This window comes from Heptranchias perlo, chromosome 15 (assembly GCF_035084215.1).
Source record: "Heptranchias perlo isolate sHepPer1 chromosome 15, sHepPer1.hap1, whole genome shotgun sequence".
In the NCBI taxonomy this organism is placed as follows: Eukaryota; Metazoa; Chordata; class Chondrichthyes; order Hexanchiformes; family Hexanchidae; genus Heptranchias; species Heptranchias perlo.
The window spans coordinates 34,282,861-34,305,953 of NC_090339.1; the positions used below are offsets into that span (position 1 = coordinate 34,282,861).

General features: G+C 42.9%; 1 long non-coding RNA gene across 1 annotated transcript in view; it reads right to left on the bottom strand.

Moving 5' to 3' along the window:
* Positions 1-9,916: 9,916 nt before the first annotated feature.
* Positions 9,917-23,093, bottom strand: part of LOC137332987 (uncharacterized) — a 103,242-nt gene continuing 90,065 nt past the window's right edge. The window contains exons 3-4 of the long non-coding RNA XR_010965774.1: positions 22,023-22,185; positions 9,917-10,646 (exon numbers count right to left, since the gene is read on the bottom strand). This is a non-coding gene — a long non-coding RNA (uncharacterized lncRNA). The remainder of the gene's footprint in view (positions 10,647-22,022; positions 22,186-23,093) is intronic.

A 23,093-nucleotide genomic window follows, 5' to 3' on the forward strand; every position in this document is an offset into this window, starting at 1 on the left:
TATGGAGAGGGGAGCTGTCAGTGTGGTCAGCTTGACCAATTGGAATAACCGCTCCAGGCCAGCAGAAAAAAGTAAGCCAAACTAATAACGAGCAGCTCCAACAAGAAGCATAGGAACATAGCAACAGGAGTAGGCCATTTAGCCCTTTGAGCCAGTTGCGCCATTCAACGAGATCATAGCTGATCTGTATCTCAACTCCATTTACCCGCCTTGGTTCTATAATCCTTAATACCCTTGCCCAACAAAAATTTATCAATCTCAGCTTTGAAATTTTCAATTGTCCCCCAGCTTCAACAGCTTTTTGGGGGAGAGAGTTCCAGATTTCCAACACTCTTTATGTGAAGAAGTACTTCCTGATTTCACCCCTGAATGGCCTAGCTCTAATTTTAAGGTTATGCACCCTTGTTTTGAACTCCCCCACCAGAGGAAATAGTTTCTCTCTATCTACACTATCAAATTCTTTAATCATCTTAAACACCTCAATTAGATCACCCCTTAATCTTCTATACTCGAGGGAATACAAGCCTAGTCTGTGCAACCTGTCCTCATAATTTAACCCTTTAAGCTCTGATAACATTCTGGAGAATCAGTGCTATACCTCCCCCATGATCAATATATCTTTCCTGAGATTCAGTGCCCAACACTGAATGCAGTAATCCAGATGGCGCCTGACCAAGGTTCTGTACAACTGAAGCATCACTTTCTCACTTTTGAATTCCAAACCCCTTGAAAGGCCAAAATTCCATTAGTCTTCTTGATTATTTTTTGTACCGATGCACTAGCTTTCAATGATTTGTGTACATGGACACCTAAATCCCTTTGTTCCTCCACAGCTTCAAGTCTCTCACTATTAAGAATATATCCTGATTTGTTGGGCCCCTCCTATTTCTCATCTACATGCTGCCCCTCGGCGACACTATCCGAAAACATGTTACATTCCACATGTACGCTGACGACACCCAGCTGTACCTCACCACCACCTCTCTCAATCCCTCCACTGTCTCTCATTTGTTACATTGCTTGTCCAATGAGCAAAAATTTCCTCCAACTAAATATTGGGAAGACCGAAACCATTGTCTTTGGTCCCCGCCGCAAACTCCGTTCCCTAGCCACCGACTCCAACCCTCTCCCTGGCCACTGTCTGAGGCTGAACCAGACCGTTTGCAACCTTGGCATCTATTTGACCCTGAGATGAGCTTCCGACCACATATCTGTTCCATCACCAAGACCGCCTACTTCCACCTCTGTAACATTGCCTGTCTCTGCCCCTGCCTCAGCTCATCTGCTGCTGAAATCCTCATCCATGCCTTTGTTACTTCTAGTCTCGACTATTCCAATGCCCTCCTGGCTGGCCTCCTATCTTCCACCTTCCATAAACTTGAGCTCATCCAAAACTCTGCTGCCCATATCCTAACTCGCATCAAGTCTCATTCTCTCATCACCCCTATGTTCGCTGATCTACATTGGCTCCTGCCTTGAGAACGCCTTGATTTTAAAATTCTAATCCTTGTTTTCAAATCCCTCCTTGGCCTCGCCCCTCCCTATTTCTCTAACCTCCTTCAGCCCTACAACCCTCTGAGATCTCTGCTCTCCTCCAATTCTTGCCTATTGTGCATCCCCAATTTTAATCGCTCCACCATTGGCAGCCATGCCTTCAGCAGCCTAGGCCCTAAGCTCTGGAATTCCCTCCCTTAATCTCTCCGCCTCTCTGCCTCTCTTTTAATTCTACCTCTTTGACCAAGTCACCCATCCTAATATCTCCTTATGTGGCTCGGTGTCAAATTTTGTTTGATAACGCTTCTGTGAAGTGCCTTGAGACGTTTTACTACTTTAAAGGCGCTATATAAATGTAGGTTGTTGTTGTTTTTCAGATCCAAATTCGATGACCTCACATTGAACTCCATCTGCCATAGTTTTGCCTACACACTTAGTCTGTCTATGAACCTTTGCAACTTTCTGCTCCCAGTGACACAACTTACTGTGCCTCCTAACTTAGTGTTATCTGCAAACTTGGAGAACATCTGAGGACCCAGTACCGATCCCTGGGCAACACCACTTGCCACATCCCACCAGTCAGAGAATGTTCCCTTAATCCCTACTCTCTGTCTCCTACCTCCCAACCAATTACTGACCCATGACACAAGATTACCTCCAATTCCGTGTGCTTTTATTTTTGCTAATAATCTCTTGTGCTGAACCTTATCAAATGCCTTCTGGAATTATCCAGACATTCCCCTATCCACCATGCTAGTGACCTCCTCAAAAAATTTAAATAGATTTGTCAAACCTACCCTTCACAAATCCATGCTGACTTGCTTTGATCAGCTGATACTTGTCCAAGCGCTCAGCCACTCTGTCTCTGATGACAGATTCCAGTAGCCCCCACAATTGATGTTAAACTGACAGGTCTGTAGTTGCCTGCTCTTAAATAATGGAGTGGTATTTGTAATTTTCCAAACCAAAGGCACAATTCGTTTTTTTCTCCATTACCATTTTAGAACTTATATTAAATCCACTGAGTTCCTCCCCTTGACTTATTTTTAGGTTCTCTTGTACCGCTGGTATTTTGTCATTGTCCACTGTGAAAACGGATACAAAATACTCATTTAACAAGTCTTTCTAATGTCGAGCTTATGTTCTGGCTCATCCATGACTCAGTATCAGGCAACGTGGATGTCATCAGTATACAATACTGACGCCATTCTTATGAACAGTGTCATGTAGATGAGGAATAGGAGGAGTATATAGATAGAACCTTGTAGCATACTGGAGGTGAGTGTGCAAGAAGTGGAGGAGAAGCCATTGGATGTGTACTGCTTGCCCCGCCCAGTTTCTGCCAAATTTGGCACGGTCCTAAAACAGGCGTTGGGCCCATGATTAGCATATTCAAGGGACCTAATGCTTGTTTTAGGTGGGTGCGCTGGGCATCCAGAAGTCACCGGCTGCCACTTGGGGGGCGGGGAATCAGGCATGGGAGATTGCACCTTGAAATTGTTCCCCTAACAAGAATTTTATGCCCAGATGCCAAAGGGGCCAATTTCTCCCATTTACTGCTGAGAAAGAATACTTGAAGCTGAAATATTATTCTTGTAAAAGAACTCATGAGGTGCATGAACCATTGCAAAAAGCCACTTAGGACCAGAAGAGTAAAATAATCAAATTTATTTATGTTTGACATGCACCTCCATTAAATTGTATCCTCACTCACCACAAATATGTTTTGTTTTCTGATTCTCACCCCACAGTTCAAATCCAGCAACAGCCGCAATCAAACACTTTAAGGATGAGATGGTGTGGGTGGTCCAACATCATCTCCAATGGCATTCACATGGCCTCCCTGACCTGAATCCTAATATTCCTAATGATTTAATATGCTCTGGCCTTTCTTAATTGGGGAGATTCTCAGCTACATGCAGCAGGCTTCCTTATTCCTGATTAGTGAGATTCACAAGACTGTCTGCCCAGGGCCCTTCTCCACTAACTTTCAACTGACTCCTAAAATCAGTTCTAACTACCCTCTCAACATTTATAAATATTTTTTTGTGGCACAGCTAATGAGCTCAGAAATATATTCTTTGCACTCAGCTTGCAAACATTAATTATTTGAACTACTTTTCAATAATCAACTGATAAAATGTCATTATCAAAATTCTGAATGATCATCATTACACTTCCTGAATTAGTGAGTAATTTGCAGGAATAAATTGCTAAACACTACAGATGATGTCACCCTCCTGACTGAACTGCTATCCCTGACAGCCTTTATCTTTGTATAGAAACTAAAAAGCATCTCAGCAGCAATGAGGATTTGTGAATTCTCAGCATAACATCATTTATTCCACTAGTTGTGTTAGGGAACTTTTTAAACTACCTATTTCTTGATGTTTGACTTTTGAAGTGTAATTATCTCATGGTGTAAGCTTGTGGAAACTTAGAAAATTCTGTAACAACATTTACTCTATATCACTGTTTTTATACTGGGATAAAGAATCTTTAACATTGAGAATAGTTCCACAGTCACAGATGAATTTAGTCTCTGGGAGTGATTTTCAACACTTGTCTTGGGCGGGCAATGGGTGTAGCGAATCTCATTAATCAGGAACAAGGAAGCTCGCTGAGAATCTCCCCAATCAAGAAAGGCCAGGCTATATTAAATCTTTAAGAATATTAGAATTCAGGTCAGGGAGGCCATGTTAAAGCTTTTGGAGATGATGTTTACCACCCACAGTAGTGTGAGGCCTGAACCATTATTGGGATTGGACCTCATTTGCATTGGGTTGACAAGCTGCTGAGTGCTCAATAAATGCTGACGGGCAGCTCACTGATTTGAGGATTGCAGGAAATCCAGTGGCTCCATTGTGGAGCCAAGCTGGAAGAAAACTGTAAAAGGGGAAAGGGAGAGGCACACCATTGTGGCCCACTGAACGGTCAGTAGCGGATCACAGTATTTTTGTGTGGCCAGAAGGAGAATTCCTGGCCCCACAAAAACACATGGAAAATTTTTTAGTGGCCATTTTGTGAGCAGCCTCCTTTAAGGACCGCTGGTAGATCACTCAACACCTAGTACCAATGGGCGGAATGTGCGTGGCAATTGGTACTGAAAATTGCCAAAATAGTCATACAATCGACATAGGTCCCCGATTTGCATATTCAAGGAGGCTTTCTCCTGTTTCAGGAGGGAGTGCTGGCAACCCATTTCCAGGCTTGCCTGAAAATCACATCACATCAATTTTTATAAGATTATCAACTACTAACCACCTTATTTTCCAGCGTTAACAGGGTGGATTGTTGCTGAAAATTACCCTCTGTTTCTGAATAGATCTTTTTTTAAAAATTTGTTCATGGGATGTGGGCGTCGCTGGTGAGGCCAGCATTTATTGCCCATCCCTAATTGCCCTTGAGAAGGTGGTGGTGAGCCGCCTTCTTGAAATGCTGCAGTTCATGTGGTAAAGGTTCTCCGACAGTGCTGTTAGGAAGGGAGTTCCAGGATTTTGACCCAGCGACGATGAAGGAACGGCGATATATTTCCAATTCGGGATGGTGTGTGACTTGGAGGGGAAAGTGCAGGTGGTGTTGTTCCCATGTGCCTGCTGCTCTTGTCCTTCTAGGTGGTAGAGGTCGCGGGTTTGGGAGGTGCTGTCGAAGAAGCCTTGGCGAGTTGCTGCAGTGCATCCTGTGGATGGTACACACTGCAGCCACGGTGCGCCAGTGGTGAAGGGAGTGAATGTTTAGGGTGGTGGATGGGGTGTCAATCAAGCGGGCTGCTTTGTCCTGGATGGTGTCGAGCTTCTTGAGTGTTGTTGGAGCTGCACTCATCCAGGCAAGTGGAGAGTATTCCATCACACTCCTGACTTGTGCCTTGTAGATGGTGGAAAGGCTTTGGGGAGTCAGGAGGTGAGTCACTCGCCACAGAATACCCAGCCTCTGACCTGCTCTTGTAGCCACAGTATTTATATGGCTGGTCCAGTTAAGTTTCTGGTCAATGGTGGCCCCCAGGATGTTGATGGTGGGGGATTCGGCGATGGTAAGGCTGTTGAATGTCAAGGGGAGGTGGTTAGACTCTCTCTTGTTAGAGATGGTCATTGCCTGGCACTTGTCTGGCGCAAATGTTACTTGCCACTTATGAGCCCAAGCCTGGATGTTGTCCAGGTCTTGCTGCATGCGAGCTTGGACTCCTTCATTATCTGAGGGGTTGCAAATGGAACTGAACACTGTGCAATCATTAGCGAACATCCCCATTTCTGACCTTATGATGGAGGGAAAGTCATTGATGAAGCAGCTGAAGATGGTTGGGCCTAGGACACTGCCCTGAGGAACTCCTGCAGCAATGTCCTGGGGCTGAGATGATTGGCCTCCAACAACCACTACCATCTTCCTTTGTGCTAGGTATGACTCCAGCCACTGGAGAGTTTTCCTTGGTGTCCATCCACCCAATTCACAACAATCTCTCTCACCTATTTTTTTTTTGCTTTCTCTCTCTATTACTGTCCCTTGCTCTTTCTTTTTAGGCTCCCTATCTCTACTTCTGTCATTTGCTCTCGTTTTGCTCCCTGTTTCTATCTCTATATTTTCCCGGATGTTTCTCAGCAAAACTGCACATTTTTGGGTGGTTGAGAGGCATAAAGGCAGAGTAAAATCCAGTAGTTTGAGGTACTAGCACAAACCTACCTCAAAAAATAGCTGCCAAGATTTTCTTCCCAGAAAAATATCAGTTCCAATTATCACCTGCCCAGTCACATGTAAATGGAGGTGGGTGGAAGTGGCCAAGCTCTTCGTGCCATTTCTCCCACTTAGTGCCCCACTCAGAAGCCAATTCAATGCCACTGTAAAACTGGCATTATCAGCAGTACAACAATATCCCAGAGGCAGATTCTGCATAGAGAAGATCATTTTTGGTTAACTTTGTGAATCTTTCTAGAACTTTTCCAGAAGAGTGATTTTTGGTTGTTTGGGCTGTACAACTTCAGCAGAATACTCCTGCCATTTTAATGTGTGTTCTGTTCGAACAAATTTAAATTTTGGAGTGGGTAGATGGACTTCCCTATGGAAATTCTTCTCTTTGTGTGCCATGAAGAGGAGGAGGATCCAAAAGAAGCTAGAATAAAGAATCTTAGAGTGAAACATCACAGAAGACATTTGTTTTCAACCCATAGGCACCCACGTCACAGGACTTACAGACCTTGAAGGGTTTACTTAGATTTTTTGGCCCATTGGTGTCGCGGAAGACTGCACTTCTGTCTGGAGGCTACTGGGGAGTTATGCCAGCTGCTGGCCGACAACATGCATCCCACATCCACAAGGAGCACAGAATTATTTGTAATGGTGAAAGTTACCACTGCATTGATTTTCTTTTTGCCATTGGATCTTTCCAGGCAGCTTTGGGTGATCTTTGTCACATTAGTCACCACTGTATAAAGTAGGTCATTGATGCTCTGTTCAGACTGGCTTCCCAATTTTTTATTTTCCCATAGAACATGCAAAACAAAGAGACATGGTAGTGTAATTCTACAGACTAGCAGGGTTCTCACAGGTTCAGGGATTAATTGACTACGCACATGTGGCATTGAAAATCCCCTATAACAAACCCCACAACTTGATTAATAGGAAGGGATTTCATTCAATTAACTTCCTGATAGTCTTTGATGCCAATCACCTTATCTTATCTTATAATGACAGGAATTTGTCATTACGACTTCAAGGAGACCTACATTCCCAGAAGCTGCTGACCATTATCTCAATTTAGAAAACTCACAATCTCACAGTTGAACAACTCAGTTCATTAAGTAGAAAGAATCTAGAAAAATTAACTCTGAACTCTATGTGGCAAAACCATTCTTACTTTAGAAATCTTTTCATAATGAAAAAAAGTCAAACATTCTAACTATACCTTCTGCTTACAACCATATCTCCCCCGTGCGCCTGCTAATTTACTTACTCAAGCTCCTAATCTTCTAATTCTACAAGGTGCTCCCTGAGTGATAAGAAGTTGAGAGGTGAGTGGCTGGGATGGTTACCTGGAACCTTTGAAGACTGAGTTGACATTTGTCTCAGTGAAGCTGCTGTCCCTGAGGGACCTACTTCAAGTAGTCCTTCTTTTGGAATATCATGGGGTGTCAGGCCCTGGTCTGAAGCTCCCTTATGTGCTGGCATTGGAGGAAGTCAATGAAAATTAAAAATCGGGCAGTTTCTATAATGGGTGCCCGATCCACAGCACCAGTTTTACGGCAAGTTAAAAATCTACCCCCTCCTGTATTTCTGCAAGTAAAAAAAGAGGTCTGAGTGATTAGGTAGTTAAGATGTTAATGAACTAGCTTTGATGTTGTTTCCTCCTAGACTGCGAATAATAAGCAATTTGTTGCTTGTTTCTGTTAATGATAAACAATTCACTGCCATTGTGTGGGAGCTTTTTGATCTCTTTCTGAATGAGAACAATCAGGAATAAGGTACAGTTATAGATACCTATGAGGCAGTCTAGCTTTTGCAACAGAGAGATTGCTGAGGCAGAAAGGCCTCAGAAATGGTAGGTTCAGAAAACTCAGAATGCAGACAAGTTAGTCTATTAAGTTAAGCAAGACAACCCAATGAAGTGGGGTAGTATAAAGTGTTCATTATTTTTCTGTGATCACGCTATGACAATTTGTATTGGTGGAAATAAGCAAATTTGAACAGATCAATTGCTCTATCAGTTTACCTTACTGTGAATAAAGCAGCTTACTGATTCAAAGCAAGCATCGCCTCCCCTAATATCAATTCATTCCACCTTCAGAGAAATTGAAGAAATGCACTTGTGAAAGATACGAGGTTCTGGTCCAGAACACAAAGGGGCGCTATTGTAACATTCTGGTTTATTTTACTGTACAAGTAGATAAGAGCAGGGTGAACCAATTTCCATAAAAGTAAGATGCTCAGACCACTTAAGAGAGCTACTGTTGCCACTGAAACTGAGAAAGTACCTACAGCAGACTTGAATTTGTAACACCTATATCGAGTGGGCCTTGCACTCTGGGCCATTTGACACTGCTGGACATCAACATTTAAAGGAAGACCCATGATTAGTGAGTAATGGAATTTGAAAGTACAATTTGAAAGGAGATTTGTAGTACAGGTTATTTTTACTGCTCTTTTAATGCCAGGTTATTTTTCTAGGCTTTGGAACAAGAGATTTGACTGAAATACTTTTAGTTACATCGTATAATTTACAACATTGGTATTCCAATGGAATTTCCATTATATTTGTGTTATTTGGAGAAAGAGAAAGAGGAGGAAAAGGGGATAACAAATAAGTGAGATTACATCTGAGATGGACTGCCTGTGCCTGCCATTATCCACGAATCTATATGTACAGGCAGAGCCCTACCTAACTTGGCATATCTGAGGAAAACTATCTTTACAGGCAGTGCTTCATTAGAGAGTTGTGTTGTCTACTAAAATTGACCTGCAGCCGACCTCTACCATGGGGGCAGCACAATCAGTAGATTTCAAGCTCACGAAACTGTGAACTTTTATGCATTTGCTTCATTCCAAGCTGCCATAAGGGACATCAGCAATATCTTTCAATCTGCCATTCACAGACATATCAAGCAGGTGTCTGACGCATTGTTTGCCAAAACAAATAGTTTTGGTATTCCTCACAAGGACAGCAGACAGCAGAATGAGAAGGCAAAACATATTTTGGGAAGGGAGGATTCCCCAAAGTCTCAGATATCATTGGTGGCAGCCATGAGGCCCTACAAAACCCTGCACATAATCTCTTTGCCTTCATGAACAACAAGGGCTTCCACTTTATCAATGTTCAGGTATTCTGTGACCATAAAAATAGGATCATGCAACTCCCAGCAGTCATGATACCCTCATTTTACACCAGTCCACCATTATTTGCTGATACAGAGTAAGTCATGGGTTGTATCTTGGGCAACCACTGCTGCCTTGGGTTATAACCTCTCTGTGGCATCCCTGCACAAATACAATGAAGTTCATACCATTATCAAGCAAACCAAAGTCATGCAAAAGCAATGCTGCTAGTGCATTTACAGATCTAACAGTATAACCCAGAATTTTCCAGCATCATAGTCTGCTGCATTATCCATACCATCATAGTTGAAAGAGGCATCTACATGAAGCTTGCAAAAAGAGGCCTCAGAAGAACAGCTGGGGTACAGGCTGAGAAGCCCGAGGAACCAGATGAAGCAACAGCACAAGAACCTTTGGCAACTGCAAGAGCTACTCATCAGATCTTAATGTAGAAACTTTCTCATAAAGGCTCCAAAAACCCTTACAAGTTCTCCCAGCATCTTCCCAATCCTCTTCAATAAATCAAAATCTCCAACATTAGGATGATCACTCTACTTACCTGTTTGCACATTTGTTTCCCCAGCCCCACAAATAAAACTGTGCAAACACTGCCAATACCATGCGACCATCATTTATTAAAAAACGTGGTGTCCCTAAAATTAGTTCCTACTACCACGGTGCTTCCCCTTCCTATCGGTAGTATGTGGACTACTCAACTATATAATCTGGATCTTCCTCTTCGTGCAATCTCCGTGGCAGCTGTGTATCTGTGAGTGGCTCCTGGGCTCCAGGTGGCTTTTGAGCTCTATGAGCATGGCTCCAAGATGAGTCAGTTTCAGGCTGCTACTGTTCTTCAGGGATGAAGACAGCTTAATACTGCCCACTTTCTGGAACGTGTTAAGGAGTGGCAGATCATCCATTGCCAGGTCTTGTCTGTCCCTGTATTGCAGATATTGCTGGAGCAGCCCCTCCAATGTTGCCTGCATGCTTTTGATCCTGTGCATTAGAACATCACACATGTGAGTTGTGGAATCCTCCAAACTTGCCACCATATGTTGAAAGCTTCTAGACGAGGTCCAAATGATTCTCTCTTGCTTCAAAAGCCTGCCTTCCAAGGCTATGGATGGAGGTGACCTCACCCTCCAGCCAGGTGCTTTCTGCTCCTCCTGGGTTACTACCAGTTGTTCCTGCACACTTTGTTCTGTGGATCACACAGTGGGTTGCCTCACATTGACTGTCTAAATCCCCTGGGTGGATGGCTGCGTGCTGGTTCTGGGCAGAGTAAAATTGAGTCACATGGTGTCAGGTGAGGTTCTGGAAGAGTCCAAGGCCTAAGCCAGCTACTTCTGCCATACCTGCAAGGATAGAAAGAAAAGGCGTGTTAAGAACATGTCCTGGTAGCAGTTTATCAACTAGCTGTCTTTTTCTATCAGCAGGCTCGGAGCTGCTTATATATACTTACGTATGCAAGCTTATTTGTCATTGATTCTATGACTGAATAGGATGGAATTTAAAGTGTTATACGAACTCTGATCTGGGGCCATGCCCCCTGCTTCTCCATTTCTTGCCTCCTCCTCCTCCTCCTCCAAATCATATTGGATGGCCTATTCCTCAAATGGAGCCAGAAGATGCAAAGTTGCTGTTCCCCTTCAAGTTGCAGATATCTACCTCCTATAATGATCTGCTTTCTCCTAATAGAAGCACACATTGATTGTGAAATTGACAGCATGGAATCTTCAAATCCCCCCGCCTAACTCCCCCATGTGCTCTCCACAGGTTGTGAAGACAGAAATATATAGCTTGCAGGCACTGATCATGGAAAGAGTTGCCAGAGGATTGTTATGGGCTAAAGGAAATGTTCTGCTAAACGAAATGGACCTGGACAAAGTGAAAAGTGTTGTGTCATGAGCACAGTTTAGGAAGATGGAGAGAAAGTGAAGGAATGCATGGTAAGATGGAAGAGATTATGATATTAATAGTTGATATAGTGCATAAATATGAGTTGACATTGCAGGATTCTATCTTGCCCCTCCTGGTAAGGCCATTGATTTTTTTCTGGCACTGCAGCCACATCTTCTGGACCGTGCTGGTGTTAATAATGCTGTTTACCGCCTCTTCACCCTACCACTTAGAAACCCTTTGGCCATTTTGGGGAAATATGATACCTTATGAAATGCACGTCCTGCAGCAAAATTCCTATACTGTTATCCTCAAAACAGGGAGCCCTGCTTCTTCCTACCCTGCTGCCAGGTATCTCAGCCAACACCCAAACAACAATGCATCTTTAAATTTCTGCAAGCAGCACAAGAACGTCCTCTCCTTATTGGTCATATACCCAATCTCAGGTGCTACTCACCCAGTGCATGTCCATTGTTTGTTAATGGCCTGAACCCAGAAATATGGGCAGGTCGAGGTCTATTGAAGTCGGGCACATTTGGTCAGTGCAGAATTTGAGTTGCACGAGTGGAGGAATTTCAAAATTTGAGGATGACACAAAACTTGGAAGTGTAGTGAACAGTGAGGAGGATAGTGATAGACTTCAAGAGGACATAGACAGGCTGGTGGAATGGGCGGACACATGGCAGATGAAATTTAACGCAGAAAAGTGTGAAGTTATACATTTTGGTAGGAAGAATGAGGAGAGGAATTAGAAACTAAAGGGTACAATTCTAAAAGGGGGTACAGGAACAGGGGGACCTGGGGGTATATGTGCACAAATCGTTGAAGGTGGTAGGGCAGGTTGAGAAAGCGGTTAAAAAGGCATACGGGATCCTAGGCTTTATAAATAGAGGCATAGAGTATAAAAGCAAGGAAGTTAAAATGAACCTTTATAAAACACTGGTTCAGCCACAGCTGGAATATTGTGTCCAATTCTGGGCAGCACACTTTAGGAAGGATGAGAAGGTGTTAGAGAGGGTGCAAAAAAGATTTACTAGAATGGTTCCAGGGATGAAGGACTTCAGTTACTTGGATAGAGTGGAGAAGCTGGGGTTGTTCTCCTTAGAGCAGAGTAGGTTGAGAGGAGATTTGATAGAAGTATTCAAAATCATGACGAGTCTAGGCAGAGTAGATCGAGAGAAACTGTTCCCATTGGCGGAAGGGTCAAGAACCAGAGGACATAGATTTAAAGTGATTGGCAAAAGAACCAAGGGCAACATGAGGAAAAACTTCTTTACACAGCGAGTGGTTGTGATGTGCAATACACTGCCTGAGGAGGTGGTGGAGGCAGATTCAATCATGGCTTTCAAAAGGGAATTAGACAACTACTTGAAGGGAAAAAATTTGCAGGGCTATGGGGAAAGGGTGGGGGATTGGGACTAGCTGGATTGCTCTTGCAGAGAGCCGGCACAGGCTCGACAGGCCGAATGGCCTCCTTCTGAGCTGTAACCATTCTATGAGGGGCAGGATAATCAGGCCCTTACAGTTCCCCATTATCATAGCCCTATTACGTTTACAATGTAGCCCTACTACAGCCTGGAGCTAGGTCATTTTTCCATTTGAATGGTGTGTGGTTGTGAATTACCTGGTAAGATAATCAAATGAGTAAATGTACATTATGGGGCTGATACCTAAGGTCGTGATGCATACTGCTAAGACTGCAGTTTCTCAGGCACTGTGTGCACCTGTGCCCCACACAGCTGACCTCGCACCACAATGCAAGTTTAGCTGATTTAAATATTTTTTGTGATGCACTTAGTGTATGATGTGCTGGAAGCACCACATGAGTCAAGGACTGAATTATCAGGGACCAGTAGCTATTAAAGAGCTACCGACTACCCTTAAAACGATGGTTAGTTTTGGGGGGAGGCAAAAAATGGGGTTGGAGCATAACATTCTCCTTGAAGGATCAGTCTTTGGGGGCCATGCAGTCGGAGGGCCAGGAACAACAGGAGGCCTCATGGAAAAAGGTGTAATTATAGGCCCTCCTTGAGGTTGTTGAGTAACTCAAAAGATTTCCGGACAATCCAGCTGGATTGTTCTAACTTGAATAAATTCTGGGGCCTTCAAAAGTCTTATGCATAGTCGGTGTGCAGACTATTTGCACTCAAAGTGCTTGTGGCCTGCATTGTTCTGTGCTGTAGGCCTCAGGCCTCAGCACCCCATCATATGGGTGTCTCTTATCAGCCTCTATATGTTAGATATTTGAAATACATGTTAAATATGTTACAATTATTCAAAACAAATATAAATTCACAAATGTGTGGCTGTGCTCTTCACTGCTAAAGGTAAATAATTTGTTATATTTGACATGTTGATGGCTGGACTTTCTGTTATCTTCCACCTGAACATAGGCACTTCCTGCTACTTGTACTAGCTGTAAGGCAGTTTAGGAAGGATTATGTTAATGATACGTGTCTTTCTGAACGGCCACAGGCCGTGAATAAAACCCAGTGGGAAACCAAGCTTGCTTGCAAAAAAGCATTCATACTCAGCCAACCTCTCAGGGACCCATTCTCCTCCTCTTTTCACTTGTTTTCTGGCTGTGACACAATGTAAAACCATTTGAGAAAACCACGTCTTGCACGTCACTCTGCACTACAAAACTACAAGCTTTAATGTTACTCCTAATGAGCTGGGGTCAGGGTTGAGCAAAATTGCCACTTAATCTGAACACAATCAGTTTCCTCATTCTGTAAGGAAGCAGTAAGTTGTTTGGCAGACACAGAGGCAGTGTCTCGCGTCATGTGCATGCGCAGATCAGCTGTTTACTCATTTTTGATTCAAGCACCATTCATTTACCATCTCAAATATGGAGATGTTGGCAGATGCTTTCAAGCAGAGAAATCATTAAATAGTATTTAGTAACAAAAATTCAGTATATCAGAGCTGCAAACAAGATTGTCTAGAAAAATTAGAATGCTCATTATTATGTTAAAAACTAGTGAGGAAGGACACCCATATTGGGTATGTTAAAAGAACATAGAGGGCGATCTTCATGTATTGAATTAGGAAAAAATAATTAGATGGGATGATAATAAACAAAGGAAGTTGAATGAAAACATAACTTAAAAAATAACTTCTTCATGCTTAGAATCATTGATTTACAGAATCAACCGCCCACTCAATACAATGAGCGCTGACTTCGTTTAAGCATTCAAAAAGGAATTAGATGAATTACTGATTTAGCTGGGAGTAGAGGAAAATGGATTTGAGGTAATAAGAAAATAAAATATGGTCCAGTTGGTTCCTCAAAGATGTGAATGGCAGAGTAAGTTGGATGGCCTGCATGGCTTTTTCTTCTTCCTACATTTTTGCTCTTATGTTTGAAGAGCCAATAGATATAGAGGCCAATTCTATTGTCACAGTGTTGAAGGACTGCCATTGGTGCAATGACCTCACCCTGCCCAAGTTCGCTAAGCCAGGTCATTTAGATGACTAGAATGCCTTCCCTGCGCACACTGGCCCAGGCGCAGGAAGCATTCTGATAGAAAGGGTGGGCTATGCAAATAAAGAGGTGGCTATTTAAAGGAAAGTGGTAACATAGGGTGTTACAAGTTTGGGTCTTGCCTTAGACTTTCTCCCAAAGACAGCTGTGTCAGTAACTCCCCTAAGTCTGAATATCTTATGTTTATGGGGTATGCCTGTGCTGCCCAATACCTAACAATACAATGGCATAACCCAATGGCATAACCCAAGTATCCCCTTGTGATCCAAACTGGATATTTGTGTCTTTCGCACATGTCACCACATGCCCCGCTCCAATCTATTCATAAGCAGATTGAGAAAACACTTGGTAAGACAAGGCCAGATATGAATCATTAAGCTGCTTTAATTCGCAGCAAGTGATCATACAGAACAATAGTTATGATCGGACTCACTTAGTTCAATCAATTCAACTTGTCTTTGCATAATAATTCCAAAATAGTGAACATGCAATACTTTCCCACATCAGTGGGTTATCTTGCTTGACTTAAATAAAATAACTTCTAACTGCCTTCCTGCATTCTAATCTTCTGAGTCTGACAAAAAAGCTCGCCCTTGCAGCTTTCTGTTTAAAAATCTGACTGTCTATGTTTCTTCCTCTGTTTGGGGATGTGGTGAGCTGCTCATTGGACATGACTGCCTCGTCGAGGTGGCAGATCTTCAGGTACAGGCAGCCCGTGGTAGAACCCAGGAGCTGCACCCAGCTAACGTCCGAGACGAAGCTGAGGGTGCACCCTGGCCTGCCAGATGGTGCATGTAGCCTCCCATGTGCCCCCCATGAGCAGGCAAGACACATAAGTCTATTTCACCCTGCATGACGTGTGGTGCAGACCTGCCTTCCAAACACCCTGTTTTCTCTGTGTGACTGAACACACTATCCCAGAATGAGTACCAGGACTCAGAAAAACAACATCTGGGAACTACAATTCACCTTTGTGGCAGCAAAAGAAAATGACAAAGAAGACCTTACCAGTTAGATATACTTAAATTGGAGGCTGTAAAAGTGCAGCACAAACACAAGAAGGCTTCTTCCAAGCACAAGCAAGCTCAATGACAAAATGACGAGAAAGAAAAGGAATGTCAATGATAATGTGAGGTGCAGGACTGATGTGCTTGAACTGGCTGAGAGAGACTTATTGATTGGTAGACTGGTAAATAGGATCCAGTTAATCAGCCCATAACTCTTCTAATAAATCTAATTTTACACTAAATTTAAAGAAGCAGACAACATTGATGGATTTTTACGGTGGGATAAAGAGGTTTTTGCAGAGAGAATAGTACTATTACTTAGTGGTAAAGTATTTTCCATGTGGATCAATGGACTATATGGACTATGATATTATAAAATAATCGGTTATCACTACTTATCAGTTGATGTCAGAAACGTATAAAAAGAAATTGAATAGGTTATGGAAAGCTGAGGCTTGTACTCAGAACTAGCAATAAAAATGAAAGAGCTTTAGAAATTGTGGTTAGAGAGGAAGGATGTACCAGGTTATAAGTGAATGAGGCAATTAATGTTAAGAGATCATTTTTGGAAGCAGTTTAAGGGTATAATTGCTTGGACTGGAGTATACAACCTTGAGTCAGCTGGCACAGTGAGTCGATCATTTGTGCTCACAAGCGCAGGGAGGCCAAAGAGTTGGTGGGAAGGCAAGTGTCTCACACTGAACAATTGGCAGGAAACTCAGATCTAGATGATCAGCCTGCACCTTGTGAGCCTGTGCCAGTACAGTCTGGCAGCTCATGGGGCACTGCCACAGAAGTTAACTGTTACACAGTAATGGGGAGTAATTTTGGAAACATGGTCAAATGTGATCTGATTCTGTCAATGCTAACATATCAAATTACCACATATTAATGCACACTTTTAATGTGCGTTAGCTCTAATGCAAAGAGGAATTTCCAACCCCAGAGATTGAGAAAAGAGAGAGAAAAAGACAGCCAGACATTGGCAGAGACTGAGAGAGAAACAAAGCGACAAGACAGACAGGCAGGGATAAAGACAGAAAAATAAAGAAAAAGAGACACAGGAGGGACGGAGAAAGAAACAAATAGGCACTGACATGGAAAGAAAGACAACGACATGCTCCATGTAAATTATTGAAACTATTTACAATATCAGTTTCTAATTGACATGAGATAAAGCACAATATATCAGAATAGATTTTTGTAGAGTTTCCCGATTGTACAGAGTCTACATTTGAAAGGAGTAAGATGCAATAAGTGAAAATAAAGAGGTTTTTGTTTTGCTGTGAAACGAAGGCTGAGATGAGCAAGATGTGTGTCACAAAACTGGCAGTCAGTCAAACAAAGCTGAAAGAGATTGTTTTTTCTTGAGAATCCACAAGAATCAGGGCTGTTTACACAGCCTCGTGTGGACAGGATATTGATTCACTCTCACCAACTGCAGTCTGGAACATACTGACTTCATCCATCTATAAACCAATCAGAAATCAAGACACAGTCGCCAGCCACTGATCCCAACCCAGCAGCTCTGATGATATCATGGGACTATAGGCAGAGTCAAACAGTGAACTCTGTTACAGAAACATTTTCAGGAAACATCTCCAAGTCACCAGTAGTGCCTCAGATTGGGGCATATGTGACATTATCAGTTGACTAATGCTGTGTTTGTGCCTTGACCATAAAAAACAGAAATTTTAGTGCAGGAGGAGACAATTTGGCTGTCTTGCTTGTCTCTTGGGGATGGATTTAACACAATCCAATTTTCCTGCTTTCTTGCCATACCCTTTTATAATTAAAAATCCCATTCGTCTCTTTAATTACTTTTTAAAACCTGTTCACATACCTTATATTGATTTATGTATCTTGCTCTTCCATTACAAAATTTACCATTTAAAGTATCTTTTCATTCTTTTAAAGTATTATCTCACATTTTTCTTTATAATTGAATGCTATAATTGATTTAGCATCGATCAGATTTTGTGCCTAAACATTCCATATTCTACTAAGTCAGAGTGAAAAAGTTTTTTCTAACTCGCCCCTAGTGCTTAAACTGAGGCCAGAGAACGAAACAGCAACACAATTATAGCAGACACAGGTGCGAGAGAGACTACATTCTCTGACATACTGGGGTGGATTTTGATTTTAGGCGGTTTTCAGGCGGTGGGTGGCCACCTGCCCAATGTCACAGTCTGAGGCCTGGGCTATTTTAATAGCCAGGCCTCATTTAAATTTAATTGGCTGACTGCCTACGTGTTGATAGTGGTGACGGGCAGTCCGCCCAATTGGAGGGTAGGATTTCCAGCGGGTCCGGTGCCAATTTGAAGTATGCTTGCACCACTTAAAACGAGGTGTCCTTTTACTCTCTTGAAATTGGTGGTGAAATTTTGTGAAATTTGAATTGCAAGATGTTACAATCACAGGCTCCTACATTCAGTGACATAATAGTTGAGATTCTTGTGGAACAGGCTGATTTTCTTCAAATTGGATGGCAGGACAGATTTGCAGCAGGCCTCGAGGCAGGTGGCTGACAATGTGAACACATGGACCATCGTCCTAGGGTTCAGTGCTGCCAGTGCTTCAGTAACCTGATCCAGGCAGCAAGAGTGAGAATTATGTTTTGCAATCTTTATTCCTCTTCATTACACCTTGCCGCAGCACTCCAACCCCAACCCCCACCCTTCACCCCCCACCCCCCCCAACCCCTGCACTCCAAACACTTCCCTCTCCAGTGCCACATGCTTCTCCTACAATCACAATGGGACACTGCATCAACTCTGTTTCTGCTGCTTTCAGCTTTTACCCAGTAGCAACTGCTAAGCATTTCACTTCTCTGCTAACTGTTTTTACATTTCACACTGGAGCCACTTTATGCACATGATCACCTCCATCATGCTCGCAACTTGCTGCTTCTCCCTCTCAGTATACATGCTGTATAAAGCTGCCTCACACATCTGCACAACCACCTACAAGAACCACTCCCACTCTTTTTGTAGGAGAAGCTGGCTCACAACAACCAGGAGAGGACCTGAGCTGGAGGGGTGGGGGGGGAGCAGCTATCATCCAAGCCCTCACTCAGATGGAGGAGGAAGCAAAGGAGATCATTGGACCAGGCAGTTCAAGGAATGTCAACGATGGCAAGGCTGGAGGCCACATTCAGCACGGTGTCTGCCTATTTCTCTTACCTATGCTCTTTCCTCAAGCAATCACGTATACAAGCAGCTTGGCAACCTGCCACCACATAACACTGCCATTCATCTGCTATTGCCTAACCTTCCTGTGCCATGCTGATCCTTGTTCCTCTCCCCTATTTCTAAGTCCGTCCCATGACTCAGACCATAATGAACACATCTCGGAGGGGGCCAGCACAGAAATCAGCACCCTGGGTGGGATGAGTAGCGATTTAGAGGGATCGGCACATGGTAAATCACAGACCACAAGTGAGCAGGGGCTAGTAAAAAGTACAGCCCAGGAGACAGCTTGTCAGAGGGCAAGTCTGGGCACTAGCTCTGCTGGAGAAGATAGAGATGCTGACTTTTGAGGGCCGTGGTTACTTTCACTGCCACGGGTAATGCATGGCCTGTTGGGAGAAGGGCTGGTAGGTCTTGCTGTAAGAGGCTATGCAGGTCCTTGGCAGTCTCTCTGGAGAAGTGCCTATTCACATCATAGAATACTGACTAGAATACTGTAATGAGGATCCCACCAGCATTTGGTGGGTACCTGGGCCACCCTTCTGAAGGCTTTGAACAAAATGGCAGTGGGCGGTTCTGGAGTGGAAACGAGGAGGTGAGTACAGCATTGCAATTTTCGTTCTTGCCCATTGCAGGCAATTTAAATTGACCCCACTGTGTGGAATGTTATGTGAGATCAACAAGTATATTTTAATTCACGAAAAGTAAAATTAAAACAAATGACAGTTTTTCCCAAGACCATGAACGTCACAGGACCAATCCTTCTTCCCCCCAAGATAGTGAAGGGTCTACAAGGTCAAATTTCCCCCACAAAGGACATTACATGGTCCATGCTCCATGCTCCCCTTACACTGGGACCTCCACACCATTTTTGCTTCCTATGGACAAAGCAGCGTTCGTCACTCCTCCCACCCCAAAACACTGGAGTATCAGTACCGCCTGACACACTACAGGATCCATGCCCCTTCCAGCCCCATCCAGATACATTTACAGCCTCCCTTCCCAGCAATGTCTCTCCTCCCACCTCCAATCCCATGAGACATTGCAGAGTCCATAACTGAAATAATTCCGTTAATCCTACTTCTGATTCTCAGCATTCCACCATTTAATAGTATTTAATTTTTAAATCTGCAAATCAATTAGACTAATTTTTGATATCTTTTAGATAATTTCAAGTCTATTGTGTATTAAAGATGAAGGTCATTTTAAAGTGACTATGTATTATATTGGCATAGTGTCTCATTGCCTTACACAATCTCTCCTCTTCTTTTGGAAAGAATTGTTGCCCTAGAAATCTAATCACAATCTGAAAACAATTTTCTCTATATTAAAACTTAATATTAAATATCAGTTCCATTTGTTAATAGTTTGCATTATAGGTAAACCAGAGGAATGGATTCAAAATAATGTTTGAATATTCAAATTTTTGATTTTATAAAATATTTCCATTTCATGATGACAGTCTTCAAGTAGAAAGTCCATTCAGTAATAACCCTGTGTTACTCAGTGTAAAGGTTAGTTTGGTGAAGATAAATATTTACCACAGGGTTGGAAAAGTACTGACGAATTTACTATATCAGCTGAAATTTCAGGGGAAGAGAAAGTGAAAGAGACTAATGTCAGGAAATTGTAGAAACTACGTGCCAGTCAAATTGCTGTCCTACAGACAAAACAAAGTCTTAACTAACAGAAAGAAAATATGATCTTCAGTGTAAAGCCCTAGGGATAAGACCCAATTGAGTAAGAGTGAGCCTGTAAAGAGCACTGATTCAGCTCCACCTCGAGTATTGTGTACAGTTCTAGTCACTACAGGAGGAACATCTTAGCTTTAGAGAGGGTAGAAAATGACCGATTGGTGGCCAACTTCCTTTTGGCACATACTTTCAACAGGATCTTAATGGAACATGGCTTTGGGAGCCTCAAACAGTGTTTCTGGTGCTTGGACCAAGAGGAGTGCTACAGTACAGCAAGCCAAGGTTCCAAGATAATTGTAGCCTACTGCATTCAGTACTTTACTCTACAAAGGAGCCTAACCATGGAGCAGGCAGGAGAAGAAAGGCAGCAACAAGAGGGGAAATGGACAACATCAGCTACAAGTTTGAGGAATTGGTTGTGCAACAATGAGCTTAGTCAGCAGGAGTCATCAGACAGGGTCTAACAGAAACTTCAGTACTTCCAAAAAGAACAGTCATCTCCACATGTACCCAGTTACCTTATTTAATGAAATCTTCCTTCCACTAAACTCAGCCCTATATCCAGATCCCTGACTGTTCCATTATTTCTCCATAACAACCTTCATGTTTTCCATACCAAAAGAACTGGCAGGACACATTATAGTTTCAGTCAATCCAATCTTTATCAAACCATACAGCATATGATGCAGGTGCATTTTAACCTGGTATTTCCCCTTCTTGAAAGTCTATGGTGTGTGTCTTCTACTTCCTACCCAAATGCTCTTTCTGAGTGTTTTCCCAATGGGAGGAGGGAGTAATGTGGATGGCTGCTGGGCACTCCCTCAGCATGGCTACAGTTCTGTGTGAGAACAGACTGCTGCACAGCAATGAAGTCCTGTGTGATGGCTGTTTCAAGCTGATTCCCCAACATGGCTATGGATTAGAGTCCAAGATCTGTAGAGTCCTTGTCATAACATTTGTGATGGTAGATTATGACCTCAAGCAGTGGGGGCTCCACTGCAGAGTGACCACACTCTTCATGGTGGACATTTAACAAAGTTCAGATGCTTGAATTTAGGCCCGGTAAGGACCAAATCTCTGGGAACAGCAGCTGAAGGGGACCTTGAGCTGGCCTCCTGGAATTCCAGCTGCACTTCCTCTTCCTCGTTTGTGCTTTTGTTTCAACAGTTGCTCCCTCCTCAAACTCTTGAACTTACTCCCTGCAATGTACATATCTTGTCAATGTAGAAGTGAGTGATGCAGGATGCTGTGAGGTGCTTAGTTGTTTGTTGGGTTTAGCCATCTCCTCTCCTGAAGTAGAGGAAGGACATACCTTACACAATGCTTACACTAAAACACCCCTTAAAACATTGTCTCACCAGTGTTATAGTGAAATAATGCAATGTCTGCCTATGTGTGAAGGAGTGAAGGAGTAAATGAATAAGGAGATAAGGATTGAAAAGGAAAAAATACTCACCATAAGCATTGGGGAGTCCTCCAACCTCCCCTCCTCCACTACCTCTTTTGTTTCCATGCCCTTAATCTTGATAGCCATCTCCTCATAAGGAGTCAAGGGTCACAGCTTTGGTGATATCTCCTGCCATCTACGTGTGCTGGCCCTTGTTATGTGCAGATTTCTCCTGTAAGCAAATATAAAAGTGACATATGTTGGAAAGTGGAGCTGGAGAGAAGTGTACCATCTAATTGCCCAGGACACTGACCACCTGATCTAAGTGTGTGAACATGCAGATTTAAAAATTTTGTGCTGGCATTATACTTAGAACTTGTCACTTGTCACATTTAATGGCTAACATTACAGAGTGCAATGGAAGAACATGACCATGCTTGTGCATTTAGAAAAACATACTGTGGACAAAGTCTTCTACATTCTCTCTCCGTGATGGTGCACCAAGTTTACAGTAAAAAGCAATAAAGATGCTTTACAGGACAACCTATTAAGATGTTGTCACATGTTTGCACACTTATCTTGGCAAACTTGTGCAGTTCAGAATTTGTTTTTCATCTACTCCCAGTTTTGAACCACAGGTGAAACTGCACTTACATGCTCCATCACCACCATCCATGCTGCTCTGGCAGTACCTCTGGTAATAGGGCCACCCTTCACTGCAGGACCGCCAATACCTGAATCTTATATCATTTTTATTTTTCTTTCATAGGAGGTACAGAACAGGAGGAGGACATTCAGCCCATCGTGCCTGTATCTGTTTTTATTGTAATAGTTTCTAGGGTAAGGGTACCATCGCTATAACAAACAAAAAGTATCTACACTGCTATTATTACATTCAAAAATTGATTGACATACATTGAAACGATTCACTATTTTAATCCTATGGTGTTGCACACTAGTCCCCGTTTTAACTATAAAGCCTGTCACTCTGTTCATGCTTTCAATGATCGGAGGACTGACACTGGACGTCGGTCAGTATTGAATTCCCACACACTATATCCCGTTCACAAATGTCATGATGCTGGATTCTTCCTGTTGCAATCCAGCAGCGCCTTCCTATTCCTCCGGATCTCCGAGGAC